We start from the raw sequence: 12,655 nt of genomic DNA, 5'->3' as shown, positions 1-12,655 counted from the left end.
TGTGTGTGTGTGTGTGTGTGTGTGTGTGTGTGTGTGTGTGTGTTAGAGTCCAATTCACCCAATGGAGTTTCTGCATCAGATCTCACTGACGCCACCTCTGGAGCAAACTGTGTGTCTTGAAGATCCAGGATTCAGTGTCCCCCTGTCCCATGGCACCCAGCCTGCATTCTCAGGATGTACCCAGAAGCCTGAATCAATGTGGTTTATTCAGGGCATACCACCAAAGACATCCCCCTCTTTGGTCCCCTAAAACATTTTTAGTCATTCTTCCCCCAAATTGGAGGTTGGTCCTTTCTCTTTCCCTACCATCAGACATGCATTTGTGCTCCCCAAACCATGTGTGCTCCCTTTCCCCTTCTGGCTTGTTTCCCACCAGTATCCCTCACCCCTCTGATAAGGCTGGTTCCCTGTCCAGGAGGGCCTCATCATAGATTTACATGGGAGCCACTCAGGTGACAACATCCCCTTCCCCTCCCATGACCATTTGATCCCAGCTGATGTGAGGCACCTCCAGCCAAGTGACCTTCAAGATATCTAGAGCTAGTGGTGTATGGTTCATTGGCACCTGTCAGGCTCTCCATGAGGCTGTCTGCCTCACCCTGGCCAGCAGACTGGATGCCATACGAGCCTGAGCTTGTGCCCCTTTTGCTGCTTGTTCCTGCAGCATTGGACTCAGTATTTGTCCTTTTGTGATGGCTAACTTCATTCAGCATAATGTCTTCCAGACCCCTCCACGTCTTGATGCGTTTCATAGTTTCATTGCTGTTTTTAGGGGTGTATAGTATTCCATTGTGTGTACATACCAGATGTTATTTTTATATAATCTTCTACTGATGGGAATTTAGGCTGTTTCCAACTTCTTGCTATTGTGAACTGTGCTGCAATAAACATGGGGTGGGGGGCACACATCTGTTCATGATCTGTTTCTTATTTCCTTTGGATATATGTCTAGTAATCGTATTACTGGGTCATGTGGTATTTCAATTGCCATCTGTGTTAGAATTTGCCATATCACTTTCCACAGTGGCGGTACATATTTACAAGGCCGCCTGCAGTGAATAAGAATTCCAGTATCACCACACTCCATCCAGCATTTGTTGTTCTGTTTTGTTTGTTTGTTTGTTTGTTTGTTTGTTTTTAATTGGGCTACAGTTATGGGTATTAGTTAGCATCTCATGGTTGTTTTGATTTGCATTAACCGAATGGCTAGTGAATGGGAGACTTTTTCATGTGTTTATTAGCCACTCAGTGCCATCCTTTGTGAATGGTCTGTTTAGGTCATTTGCCCAACTTTTAAGAGGGTTTTTTCTTATTGTAGCTTTCTAATATACTATAGATTTTAGTAATTAGTGCTTTGCCCGTTATGTTGTTACTAAATACCTTTTCCCAGTCTATGGGCTCTCCTTTTACTCTTGTAATGACATCTTTTGATGTAGACAAGTGTTTTATTTTCAATAGGTCCCACTCATATATTTTGTCTTCAATGGAATGTGGTTCCTTTGTTCTCTCAGATAACTCATGTATTCCCTGCACTAGGGCACTTACTTCCTGATTTTCTCACTGAGGATCCTGATGACTTTGATTTTACATTTTGTCTTTGTTCCACCTTGAGTTTGTTTCTGTCATGGGGGTGTATGTGCACTGAGATATGAAACTTGGTTCATTTTCTACAAGTGGATATCCAGTTTTTCCAGCACCATTCTTTAAAGACGGGATCTGCTTCACATTTAATGCTTATTGGGCCTTTGTCAAAAATAAGTTGTCTATACGAGGATGTTTTCATTTCTGGGGTTTCTGTCCTGGTCCATTGTCTGTAATTATACCAGTACCAGGCTGTTTTGACAACTCTGTTCTAGTTGTTGGTGCTGAATAGGATTCTTTCCTCTTTTTTCATGTGTGCATTACTTGCTATAAAGTGACCTCTGATAACTGCTTTTGCTGCATCCCCTAGGTTTTGGTATGTTATGCTATTTTTCTCATTAGTTTCTAGGAACTTCCTAATTTCCTCTCTTATTTGGGCTATTGCCCAGTCTTTTAAGAGTAGTTGTTGTTGTGTCTCTAAGTATTTGTCTTTTATTAATTATTAGTATTCTTTCTATGGTTAATTTCCAGATTTATGGCACTGTGGTCAGAGAAGATTATTTGATGACCTCTATGGGTTTGAATTTTCGCAGGCTTGCTTTGTGGCCTAGCTTGTGCTCCGTTTTAGAATATGAGCCATGTGCATTCGACAGGAATGTGTTTTTTTTTTTTCTCTTGGTTGGAGAGCTCTGTAAATATCTAGGAGGTGGGTTGTTTGATTGTGTTTTTCAGTTCTTCTCTTTCTTTATTGAGTTTCTTACCTGTTGGTCTATGAGTTTTTGAGAGTAGTGCATGGAACCCTCATAGGGTTTCCAAGGCTATAATCTTTACAGAAGAAAACTGCCACATCTTTCTCAAACAGAGAGACTAGTAATCCTACCTCTGAACTTATTGCTCTCAACTCAGCACTTGGGTCACTGTGCCAGGAGGACTCCTGTACAAGGTATAGACCAGGAAAATAACAGATATACAATGAAGTCATGGATACATGGTTTTTCTCCAGAATAGGCCAAGATGGTGGATTTAGGTGGAAAGATCAGTTTGTTGAAACCATATTGAAAATATAGGAAAATGCGGTGAATTCCAACCTCAGAAGCTCTCCAGTTCTCAGGGACCCCTTCTCATTTCCCTGTGGTCTTAGATCAAACCCTGCCTTGGCTTTCCTGCCTGTTCCTCCTCTGATCGCTCAAGACCTTGGTGTCTCTGCTTCCTGGTTCAGCTTGTTCTTCCCAGGATATGCTCTTGATCTAGTCTTTATTTGCCAATATTCTATGTGAATAGACTTTAGGCTTAGGACATGTTGGCATCTGGTGTAAAACTGCACAAAAGGATGAAAATATCAGTCCCACCTGACCTAATTTTTCCTGCCTTTTCTACTATCCTTTGATCAAACACAGAGGTGAATCCATCTTCCTAATAGCAGTAAATCCCACTGCCCTGAAAAGTTTCCTGGGAGAAAAGGTTCCCTCAGACCCATCTTGACTGTGTATTGTCCCTCCTCTAGATTCCTGAGAATCTTCAGACTGCTCCCAATGAGATCAGCGTCAATATCTATTTCTCTTAGCCCCATGAGCATAGTCAAAGCTGTCACTTCTGCCAGACTATACTCAGGATTGAGGAAGGCATAAGATTACAATGTAAAAATAGAAGACTTGAAACTGCTTCTACCTCTCACAGCCTCACCACCTACTGTCTCCCTCTCCCTCCCCCTTTCCCTTTCCCTCCTAACACAGCAACCATGTTGCAGAAATCCACTCCTTCTTCCATAGATCCCAGAGCACAGTACCCATCTTCATTTTCACCTGTTACTCATAGCCCTGGACTTGGAGGCCGTGGGGGAAGATGACTGCTTACCATGCTCATTATTTGGGCAGAACTTATCTCTGCCCCCTGGAAAGAACAGTTCACACAACATCACTAAATTGCAACCATTTTAGTTTGAAACAACTTTATGATAAAATACACATCACAGTTATTTTGCCTCCAACAAAAGAGGAAGAACCAACTCCAAGTCTGATATGAACCTCCAGAAACATATCCCTTTTAAAAATAGTTCATGTGATCCAGATGCAATGAAATGAGCAAGGCATGAGGGGTTGCACCTCATAAGTGAAGTAGAAACGAAGGCCTGGACACAGGGAGCGCTCATTTTGTGAAGAACCATCAGGGAAGCTCCTAGAGGAGCCAGGCCTTAGGGTGCTGACACAATGAGGCAGGGTGGAATTTCTGAGCAGTGGGCAATATGATCAGAGCTGGCCTGGGCAGCTTACTGCTCTGAGGGATGAGAGTATGTAAAACTTTCAGTAGATCTTCAAAGGAAGCACCATGATTCAGTGAACCAGTTATCACTAAAATTAGTACTTAATTTTTCATTGAAAAAAGATATTTTGATTTTAACCACTGTTCTTGCTTCAAATATTGCTAGATATGCAAATCGCTTCTTGAAATCTACACTTAACTATCGCAAACTAGTGTAAATAGGTTTGGACCACAGAATACAAAAAAGAAAATGCCGTTTGTCTTGTGTATTTTACAATACCACAAAAGATGTCCCTTTTATTTTTCAAGATATATAATCCATCGTCTTTTACATACAGCAACATTTCGTTATTGGCATTTATTATAGAGCAAAAGGAAGAGGGAAAAAACACTACAGTTTCATCAACCTTCTTTTTGTTGGGTGCCAGTAAATCCGTCCCCACCCATAATGACTATCCACAACAGAGAAAACATTGCCAGGTCCTGTAACATCTTCATAATTGTTCCTGTGCTTGAGCCCATGATTACAACCACTGTGTCAATACATCTCCTTGGGGGCTTTTCTCTTTTTCACTGCTCTTCTACATTACCAAATGTGCTCAACTGAAAGCATGGATGAGTCTTCCCCCACCAGAAGCCGTTTTCCAGACCCAAAATGATGAGCGTGGATGATTTAGCTGTTTTACATTCTCATTCAGTCTCTCAGGTTACCATAACTTCTTCAAAATGGATCAGTTTGTCCTCTTCATAGTCCAAGGTACTTTCCATATTCTTGTCCAGCACCACAATTCAAATGCATTGATTCTTATTCAGGTGTCCCACTTTCACATGCATATGAGGCAATTGAAATACGATAGCTTTGGTCAAGAGCACCTTAGTCCTCAAGCCTTATGAAGCAGATTTACCTATTCCACTTGTCTTTTGATCTCTTAACTGCTACTTCCATGAGTATTGATTGTGGGTCCAAGCAAGACAAAATCCTTAGGAACTATAACTTTTTCTCCACTAGTCATGATCTTCATTAGCAAGTGTTTCAAGTCCTCCTCACTTTCAGAAAGCAAGGTTATATCTACATATCACAGGTTGTTAATAAGCCTTCCTCCAATCTTGATGCCTCATTCTTCAAATAATCTAGTTTCTCTCATGATTGACTTAGCATACAGATTGAGTAAGGATGGTGAGAGGATGCAACCCTGAGGCATACATTTCTTGATTTTATACTGGGCAGTTCATGCAACTGCCTCTTGATCCATGTATAAGTTCAGTAGTTGCAAAACAATGTGCTCTGGAATGCCCATTCTTCTCAAGGCTCTGCATAGTTTTTTACTTTATAGTCCACACAGTCCAATTTGGTCTTTGCATAGTCAATGAAACATGAGTAAACATCTTTCTGGTATTCTCTGCTTTCAGGCAAGTTTCATCTGACCTCAGCAATGATATGAGGGTGTACACCCTCCCACACACCCAAATGGAATTGCATCGGGCAGTGCAGGGCTTTTGTAGCACACATTTTTTTCCCCGCTAGGCAAGCTTTGAGCAATTCACTCTGAGTTAGTGCACCCAGGTGTGTCATCTGGAGATGTTCTCTCTGGTCATAATGAATTTTTTTCATAAAAGGTTGCTTGAACCTTGTTTTGCGATGGCTGATTAAAAAGAACAGTGTGCAGCTGTGATATTTGTTTTACTGCTCGGGGAAAAATGCAGCAGAAATTGTTGTGGTGTTGAACACAGCTTACAAGGACAGCGCTTTGGGAAAAACTCAAGTGTATGAGTGTTGTTGTTTTTTTTTCATTTCAAAAAAGGTGAAATGGAGCCTTGTGTATTGCCAGTGCCTTCCATGCAGAGTGAATGTTAATGGAATATCAATTGAGCTATTTCAACAAACAGATGCAAGACTGTAAATGTTCACTCATCTATGAGAAGAAAATTGTGAGACAACTACCAGAAAACAAACTAGAAAATATGTATGTCTGCTCCTAGTCCAAAGAAAGGTGATCCAAGAGAATGTGGAAATTATCAAACAATATCATTAACACTATATGGAAGTAAAATTCTTTTGAAGTTTTTATTGCGGTTTTGGTGAAAAGTTACAGAGAAAATTAGTTTTTCATTCAACAGTTAAAACACATTTTGTTTCTTTTGGGGGGGAAAGGTGAAATGTAGATTGATGTAAAACCTCATTCTGGACATCTGTTAACTTCCTGAACAGATGAAAATGTCAATGCGTGGTGCATTTGGAGTTTGTTCCACCAGGTCAGACTGTTAATCAAGCTTTCTATTTAGAGCATGGTTCTCAACCTTCCGAATGCTGCAATCCTTTAATATAGTTCCTCATGTTGTGTTGCCCCCCCCACCCATAAAATTATTTTCATTGCTACTCCATAACTGTAATTTTGCTGCTGTTATGAATCAGGGTCATTCGACCCCCAAAGGGTTTGTGACACACAGGTTGAGAATCGCTGATTTAGAGGTTCTGAAAAGATTGCATATCAGTGTGTGACAATAAAGGCCTGATTTGTAGCAGATAGGGGACTGATTTTGCCACCACAATAATGCACCTGAGCATGGACCCATCTCAGTGCGCCAGTTTGGGGCAAAAAACAGCATGCCTCTCTTGCCCCATGTACCTTAGTCACCTGAGCACGTTCTGTGCAACTTCTTTTTTGTTTCCGCAAGTGAAGAGGGACATGAAAGTCAGCAATTTGATGACGTAGAATAGGTGAATAAAAAATGAGGGAGGTGCTATCAGCCATCCAAACAGATGAGTTTGAAAAATGTTTCCAAGAATGGAATTGTAGGTTTGAACAAATGTATTACGCGTAATGGAGCGTCCTTTGAAGGTGAAAAGGTTGTTTTGTAAAAACCTTTAAACACATAGCTTTGAAAAAGAAATCCGATTTTGGTTTTTGTATTTCTTGATGCACATCCTCTTCTGAAACTGGCCTGAATCTCTGGCAGCTCCCTGTCAGTGTCCTGCTACAACCATGGATGAACTTCAGCAAAATTGTACTTGCATGTGATATCAATGATATTGTTCTACAATGTGAACAATCTGTTGGACCATCTTTCTTTGGATTGAGTACAAAGAGGACTCCAGTCATGAGGCCAAGTAGTTGTTTGCCAAATTTCCCGGCATACATGAGTGAGTGCTTCCAGGGCTTCATCAGATTGCTAAAACATTTCAATGGATGTTCCATCAATTTCTGGAGCTTTATTTCTTTTTTAATCATTTTATTAGGGGCTCATACAACTCTTACCACAATCCATACACACATCAATTGTATAAAGTGCATTTGTGCATTCATTGCCCTCCTCATTCTCAAAACATTTTCTCTCCACTTAAACCCCAGGCTTTAGGTCCTCATTTTTACCCCTCCCTCCCTACTCCCCCCCTCCCTCATGAGCCCTTGATAATTTATAAATTGTTATTTTGTCATATCTTTCCCTGTCTGACGTCTTCCTTCACCCATCCTCCCCCAGGGAGGAGGTCACATATAGTTCCTTGTAACCGGTTCCCTTTTTCCTACCCACTCTCCCTCTACCCTCCCTGTTTCGCCACTCACACCACTGGTCCTGTAGGGCTCATCCGCCCTGGATTCCCTGGATTTCCAGTTCCTATCTGTACCAGTGTACATCCTCTGGTGTAGCCAGACTTGCAAGGTCGAATTTGAGTCATGGTAGTGGGAGTGGGGAGGAAACATTTAGGAACTAGAGGAAAGTTGTATTTTTCATCATTGTTACATCACATGGAGCTTTATTTTTAACTAATGCTTTTAGTGCAGTACTTTTGCCTTCAGTACTATTGGTTCTTGTGAATCTGCTACCTCCTGAAATCTAGTTCTTTCTGGTACAGGGCCTCTATGTATTCTTTCCATCTTCATTAGATGTGTCCTGAATTTTCAAATATTTTGCCGATAAAATCTTTCAGTACTGCATATTGTGGCTTTATATTTTTTTCTTCAGTTCTCTCAATTTAGGAGTGTGTTTTTCTGTTTTCCTTTTTTTTTTAAACTCTAGGTCTTTGCACATTTGATTATGATATTTTGCTTTGTATTTTAGACCTGCCTTTTGAAATTTCCTGTTCAGCTCTTTGATGTCATCTTTTCTTCCATTTGCATGAGCTACTTTATGATTAAAAGCAAGTTTTTGAGTTTCTTTCTGACATTAACCTTGATCTTTTCTTTCTTTGCTGTCTTTTAAAGAACTTTTACTTTCTCCATAAAGATGTTCTTGATGTCCTTCCAAAGGTCATCAAGTCTTCTGTCATTAGTGTTCAGTGCAGCCAATCTGCTCTTGAGATGTCCTTGAAATTCAGGGGGGATAAGATCAAGGTCATGTTTTGGCCTTTGTGGATTTGTTTTAATTTTCTTCAGCTTTGGATTGAATTTACATATGAGCAATTGATGGTCTGTTTCACAGTGAGCCTTGGCTTGGTTTTAGCTACAGATATTGAATTTCTTCAGCTTCTCTTCCCACAGATGTAATAATTTGATTTCTGTATATGCCATCTGGAGGAATTCATGTGTACAGTCACCATTTGTGTTCTTGGGAAAGGGTATTTGCTATGAACAAATCATTAGACTTACAAAATTCTGTCATTCTATTTTATCTCCAGCTTCATTTCTGTCACCAAGTCCATATTTTCCAAATACAATTCTTTCCTCTTTGTTTCCAACTTTTGCATTCCGATAGTCAACAATTACCAATGCTTCTCCTTTCCATATTTGATCAATTTCTGACTGAAGAAGTTGGTAAAATTCTTCATTTTCTTTATCATTAGCTATTGTGATTGATGCACAAATTTGAATAATAGTTCTATTGGTGGGATTTCCTTGAAGGCAGTGAGATATAATCCTATCACAGACAGCACTGGACTTCAAGATTGTGAAATGTCCATTTTGACAATAAATGCAATGTCATTCCTCCTGATTGTGTCATTCCTGGAATAGCAAATTATATTATTTTCTGATTCAAAATGGCCTATGCCAATCCGTTTCAGCTCGCTTTTACCTAGGATATTGATCTGTATGCATTCCGTTTTATTTTTGATGAATTCCAATTTTCCTAGATTCTTACTTCACACATTTCAAGTTCAGAACATTAGCACATTTTTGCAACTGTTTCTCCTTAGCTGGAGTCCTGCTCTACCGGAAAATGAATATCCTGGATGCTCTACACCCACAGGCTCTCCCCATTCTCATCACCATGGTCAGTTCCACTCTGAGAAAGCAGCTCCTCCTTTCAAGTGCCCTCTGACCTCAGGGGCACATCCTCCAGTGCCATCTCTCACAGTGCTCTACGTCCATTCATGTGCCTTCAGCATCTGATCATGTTTTGAAACTGTGCATAAGGTTTTCAGTAGCTACTTCCTCAGAAGTGGACACTGAGTCCTTCCTTCTTCCTTGTCTGTTCTTAGTCTGGAAGCTCTGTTGCAACCTGTTCCCTTTAGATGATCCTTCTGGCACTTGAAATACCAGTCACACCATTTCAAGCAATAAAGCAACATACAAGCTGCCAATGTATGAATAGCAGACAGACAAGTGGTGGTCTTAAGGAGTATTCTAGAGCAAATGTAATTAAAATTTTTCCATTTTTAAACTCAATCTATGAGAGAATTTTCCAGGATAAAAATATTTTTAGTTCATTTTTTAAAGTCTACTGATTCCTAGAGAAAACAAATCCCTAAATAGATGTTAAAAGCAAATATCATAGAGTGGATTAAATTATTTTTCTATTGTTTTGCTGACACTGTGGGTTAGTCATTGGGCCAGCAACTCTGGGGGTTCAAACCCAATAGCAGCTCTTCCAGGGGAAGATGTGGCTTTCTACTCCCTTAAAGACTTACACTATTGGAAACTGTATATAGGTTCGCTATGAGTTGGAATTGACTCAGTGGCAGTGGGTTTGGTTTGAGGTTTTATATTGTTTTTCAGACTTAATTTTAATTCCTTTTGTTCAACTACCCCCAATTTCAGGACAGGAACAAAATTTATCTTATTCATTTAACAGGTAACATAAAAATATTTTAAAGTAAATATGTGAAAAGGTGTTGATTATAAACTGGCATATATAATTATCTACATATTTTATATATATAACAAAGGAACATAAAGCTTTATTTCTTCAACACGGTAAGAGTTTCTATTCTGGCCCACTGCATGTATCCAGTTTCACTTTTGCCTTAGTCTTAAAATGAATCTTCACCTTAAACAATCTAGGCCTCTTCACCTTTTTTCTATTATGTAACTTCTACCTACATGGCTCCTCCAGCCTAGAATATCAGCCACTCTGATCTTCCTTTCTAAATCTTACTCAATTTCTGATTATTATTCACATCCTCCTCTCCCCTTTTAATTTGTACAGATTTTCCCCCTTTTGATGTTTGGCTCTTCATTCATATAATACTCCCTTAAAATCCCGGGGTTTGTCATCATCGTCCTGCGTGTATTGTATGTATGGCCTCTTTTAGATGAAATAAGGAATCTTTCATGGAGCTAGTAATGTGTCTGAAAAAAATATCCAGATGATGGGCTGTGGGAAAATGGAATAGTGGGGATGGGACAGAAAGGCAACTGTCTTGGGGAATTCCTTGAGCAGACCTTCAATTGTCAGTAGGATTTGCACTCTCTACATGAGGGGATGACTGAAAAAATGGAGCAGCAGGAGATGAGGTGAAGAGATAGATGGAAAGGCAGAAATGAGCCTAGTGTGGGTGGCTACCAGGTTGAGGTGTGTATGGAGAAGTTGTCTAGATTTGTACAAATATCCTCATTCTACCTCTCCTGCGCATTTTCTGTTTGATGAACAGATCTAACCTTTCACATATTATAGTATGTTTTCATACTTCCATCAAGATAGGAATCATTTCTGAAAGTTCTGAAACAGAGAGGAATAATGAAAAAAAAATGTAGTTATTGGAACTAGAAGCATTTGAGTTTTTATACTCTTGTTATCGTTTACCATTTGAGTGATGTTGGTTAAATTAATTTACCATCTTTGAGCTTCAAGTTATTCTTGGATAATAAGGAAATTTTAGCTCAGAATTCATAGGGTAAGAGGAGTGCTGGGGGAATTTCGGGATACTTGTTGGATTGCTAACCTCAGGGTCAGCAGTTCAAAACCACCAGCTACTCTGAGGGACAACGATGAGGCTTTCTGATCTTGTAAACATTTATAGTCTCAGAAGTCCACAGGACAGTTCTACCATTTCCTATAGGGTTGCTATGAGCCAGAATTGACTCATTGGCAGTGAGTTTTTTTAGTTCATAGGGTAACACATGTATAAAATGAAAAGACATATACAAAAGACTGCATGACCCCAGGCAAACGTTCTCCCCATCTCCTGTATGGCTCATGTCACTGACTTGGACTGCCTAATACTTAGTGGCATTAGGGAAAGAATGTGAGGAATAGCCTAAATAAGCCAGCAGGAAAACTAGATGTCATTTCTCAAGTTTTTAAAATGGAGTGGAACTTTTTATGAAGGAAAACAAGATAAAAATTTCCCAAGGGGTTTCTACAAGATTTCCAGCACTTCCTAAATTAGCCTGACCAGTAAAACCACGAGAGAAGACTTCCTGGCAGTGTCTGGCACTTCCATTTCCAGTCCCAACTGAAAGCAGGAAGCATCAAGACAAGTAATAATTCAACTCTTCAGTTAGCTTCCAAAATTATGCACATTTGGGTCCCTTGCCGTTTACACCAAAGGTCAGGAGTTATTCTCATTTCATCTGTTCCAGGTAATTGATTTTTTTTTTTTTACTGAACCCGTTGCAGAATCACTTATAGCTGATGGAAATGTTTCTATTCTTCACCAACCCAATACATGAAGAGTAAACTTCCCAGTGATTAGTGTATCATACATATGCAACAACCCCTAAAAGTTAGAGATTATACATTGTTAAGCAACAAAGAAAATACTGTGCTTTGAATTAAACCATCTAAACCCAATATTCAGTTCTGCAAAAATTTTATCTGCTTGATATTAAGCAACAATTTACCTTTCCTAGGTCCTGGATTCCTAGTAGGAGTCCTTAGGTAGTACAAATACTTAAAGCGTGCCTGATAATGTAGAGGTTGGAGGTCCAACTCCACCCAGAAGCATCTCGGAAGAAAGACATAGTGGTCGAATTCTGAAGCCCAGCCATTGAAAACCCTGTGGAGCACAGTGGTCATGCGTTGGGACTGACTAGACAGTCACTCGTGGTACTAGGCTTCCTATCCTATAAACTGAAGAATCTCTTCCTTTTCCAAATGAGTGTAGAATCATGCAGTGTTTACGCAGTCAAGATTTTCTACACCAGAAATTTTAATACTATTCAGACTTAGATTTTATAAAGCAAAAGTAAATATCCCTACTGCGTCATCACTAAAGCCACAGCCACACTATTTGGGGACAGTAAATATAAGCAGGTGAAGTTTCCAGCTTTGTCTGGTTAATTATACTCAGACCTTGCTATGCAACCCCCATTCTCTCAATTAGTCCCCACTGAAAATGAGCCTACTTTTTCAGCCTACAATGTGGCTAATCAAGATGGCAATAATTGGTTTGTTTCACTGGTTTCCTGGGCTATTTTCTATTTTCTTTCTTTCCAAATTATTTTATTAGAAGCTAATCCAGACATCATACCATTCAGAGTTCAATCATATGAAACTGTGTTGTACAATTGCTACTACAATTAGCTCCAAACCATCCTTTTCTTCTTGAATTTCTTAATATCAGCTCTCCCTTACTGCCCCACTACCTCCCGTGCTGTATCCCCCAGGAATCCTTATTCTCTTTGTTGTCTCTATTTTCTTTTATCATGTTTTTTTC

This window comes from Echinops telfairi, unplaced genomic scaffold (assembly GCF_000313985.2).
Source record: "Echinops telfairi isolate 266 unplaced genomic scaffold, ASM31398v2 ScPeMD7_7;HRSCAF=31, whole genome shotgun sequence".
Taxonomy (NCBI): domain Eukaryota; kingdom Metazoa; phylum Chordata; class Mammalia; order Afrosoricida; family Tenrecidae; genus Echinops; species Echinops telfairi.
Note: the sequence above shows the minus strand (reverse complement) of the source record.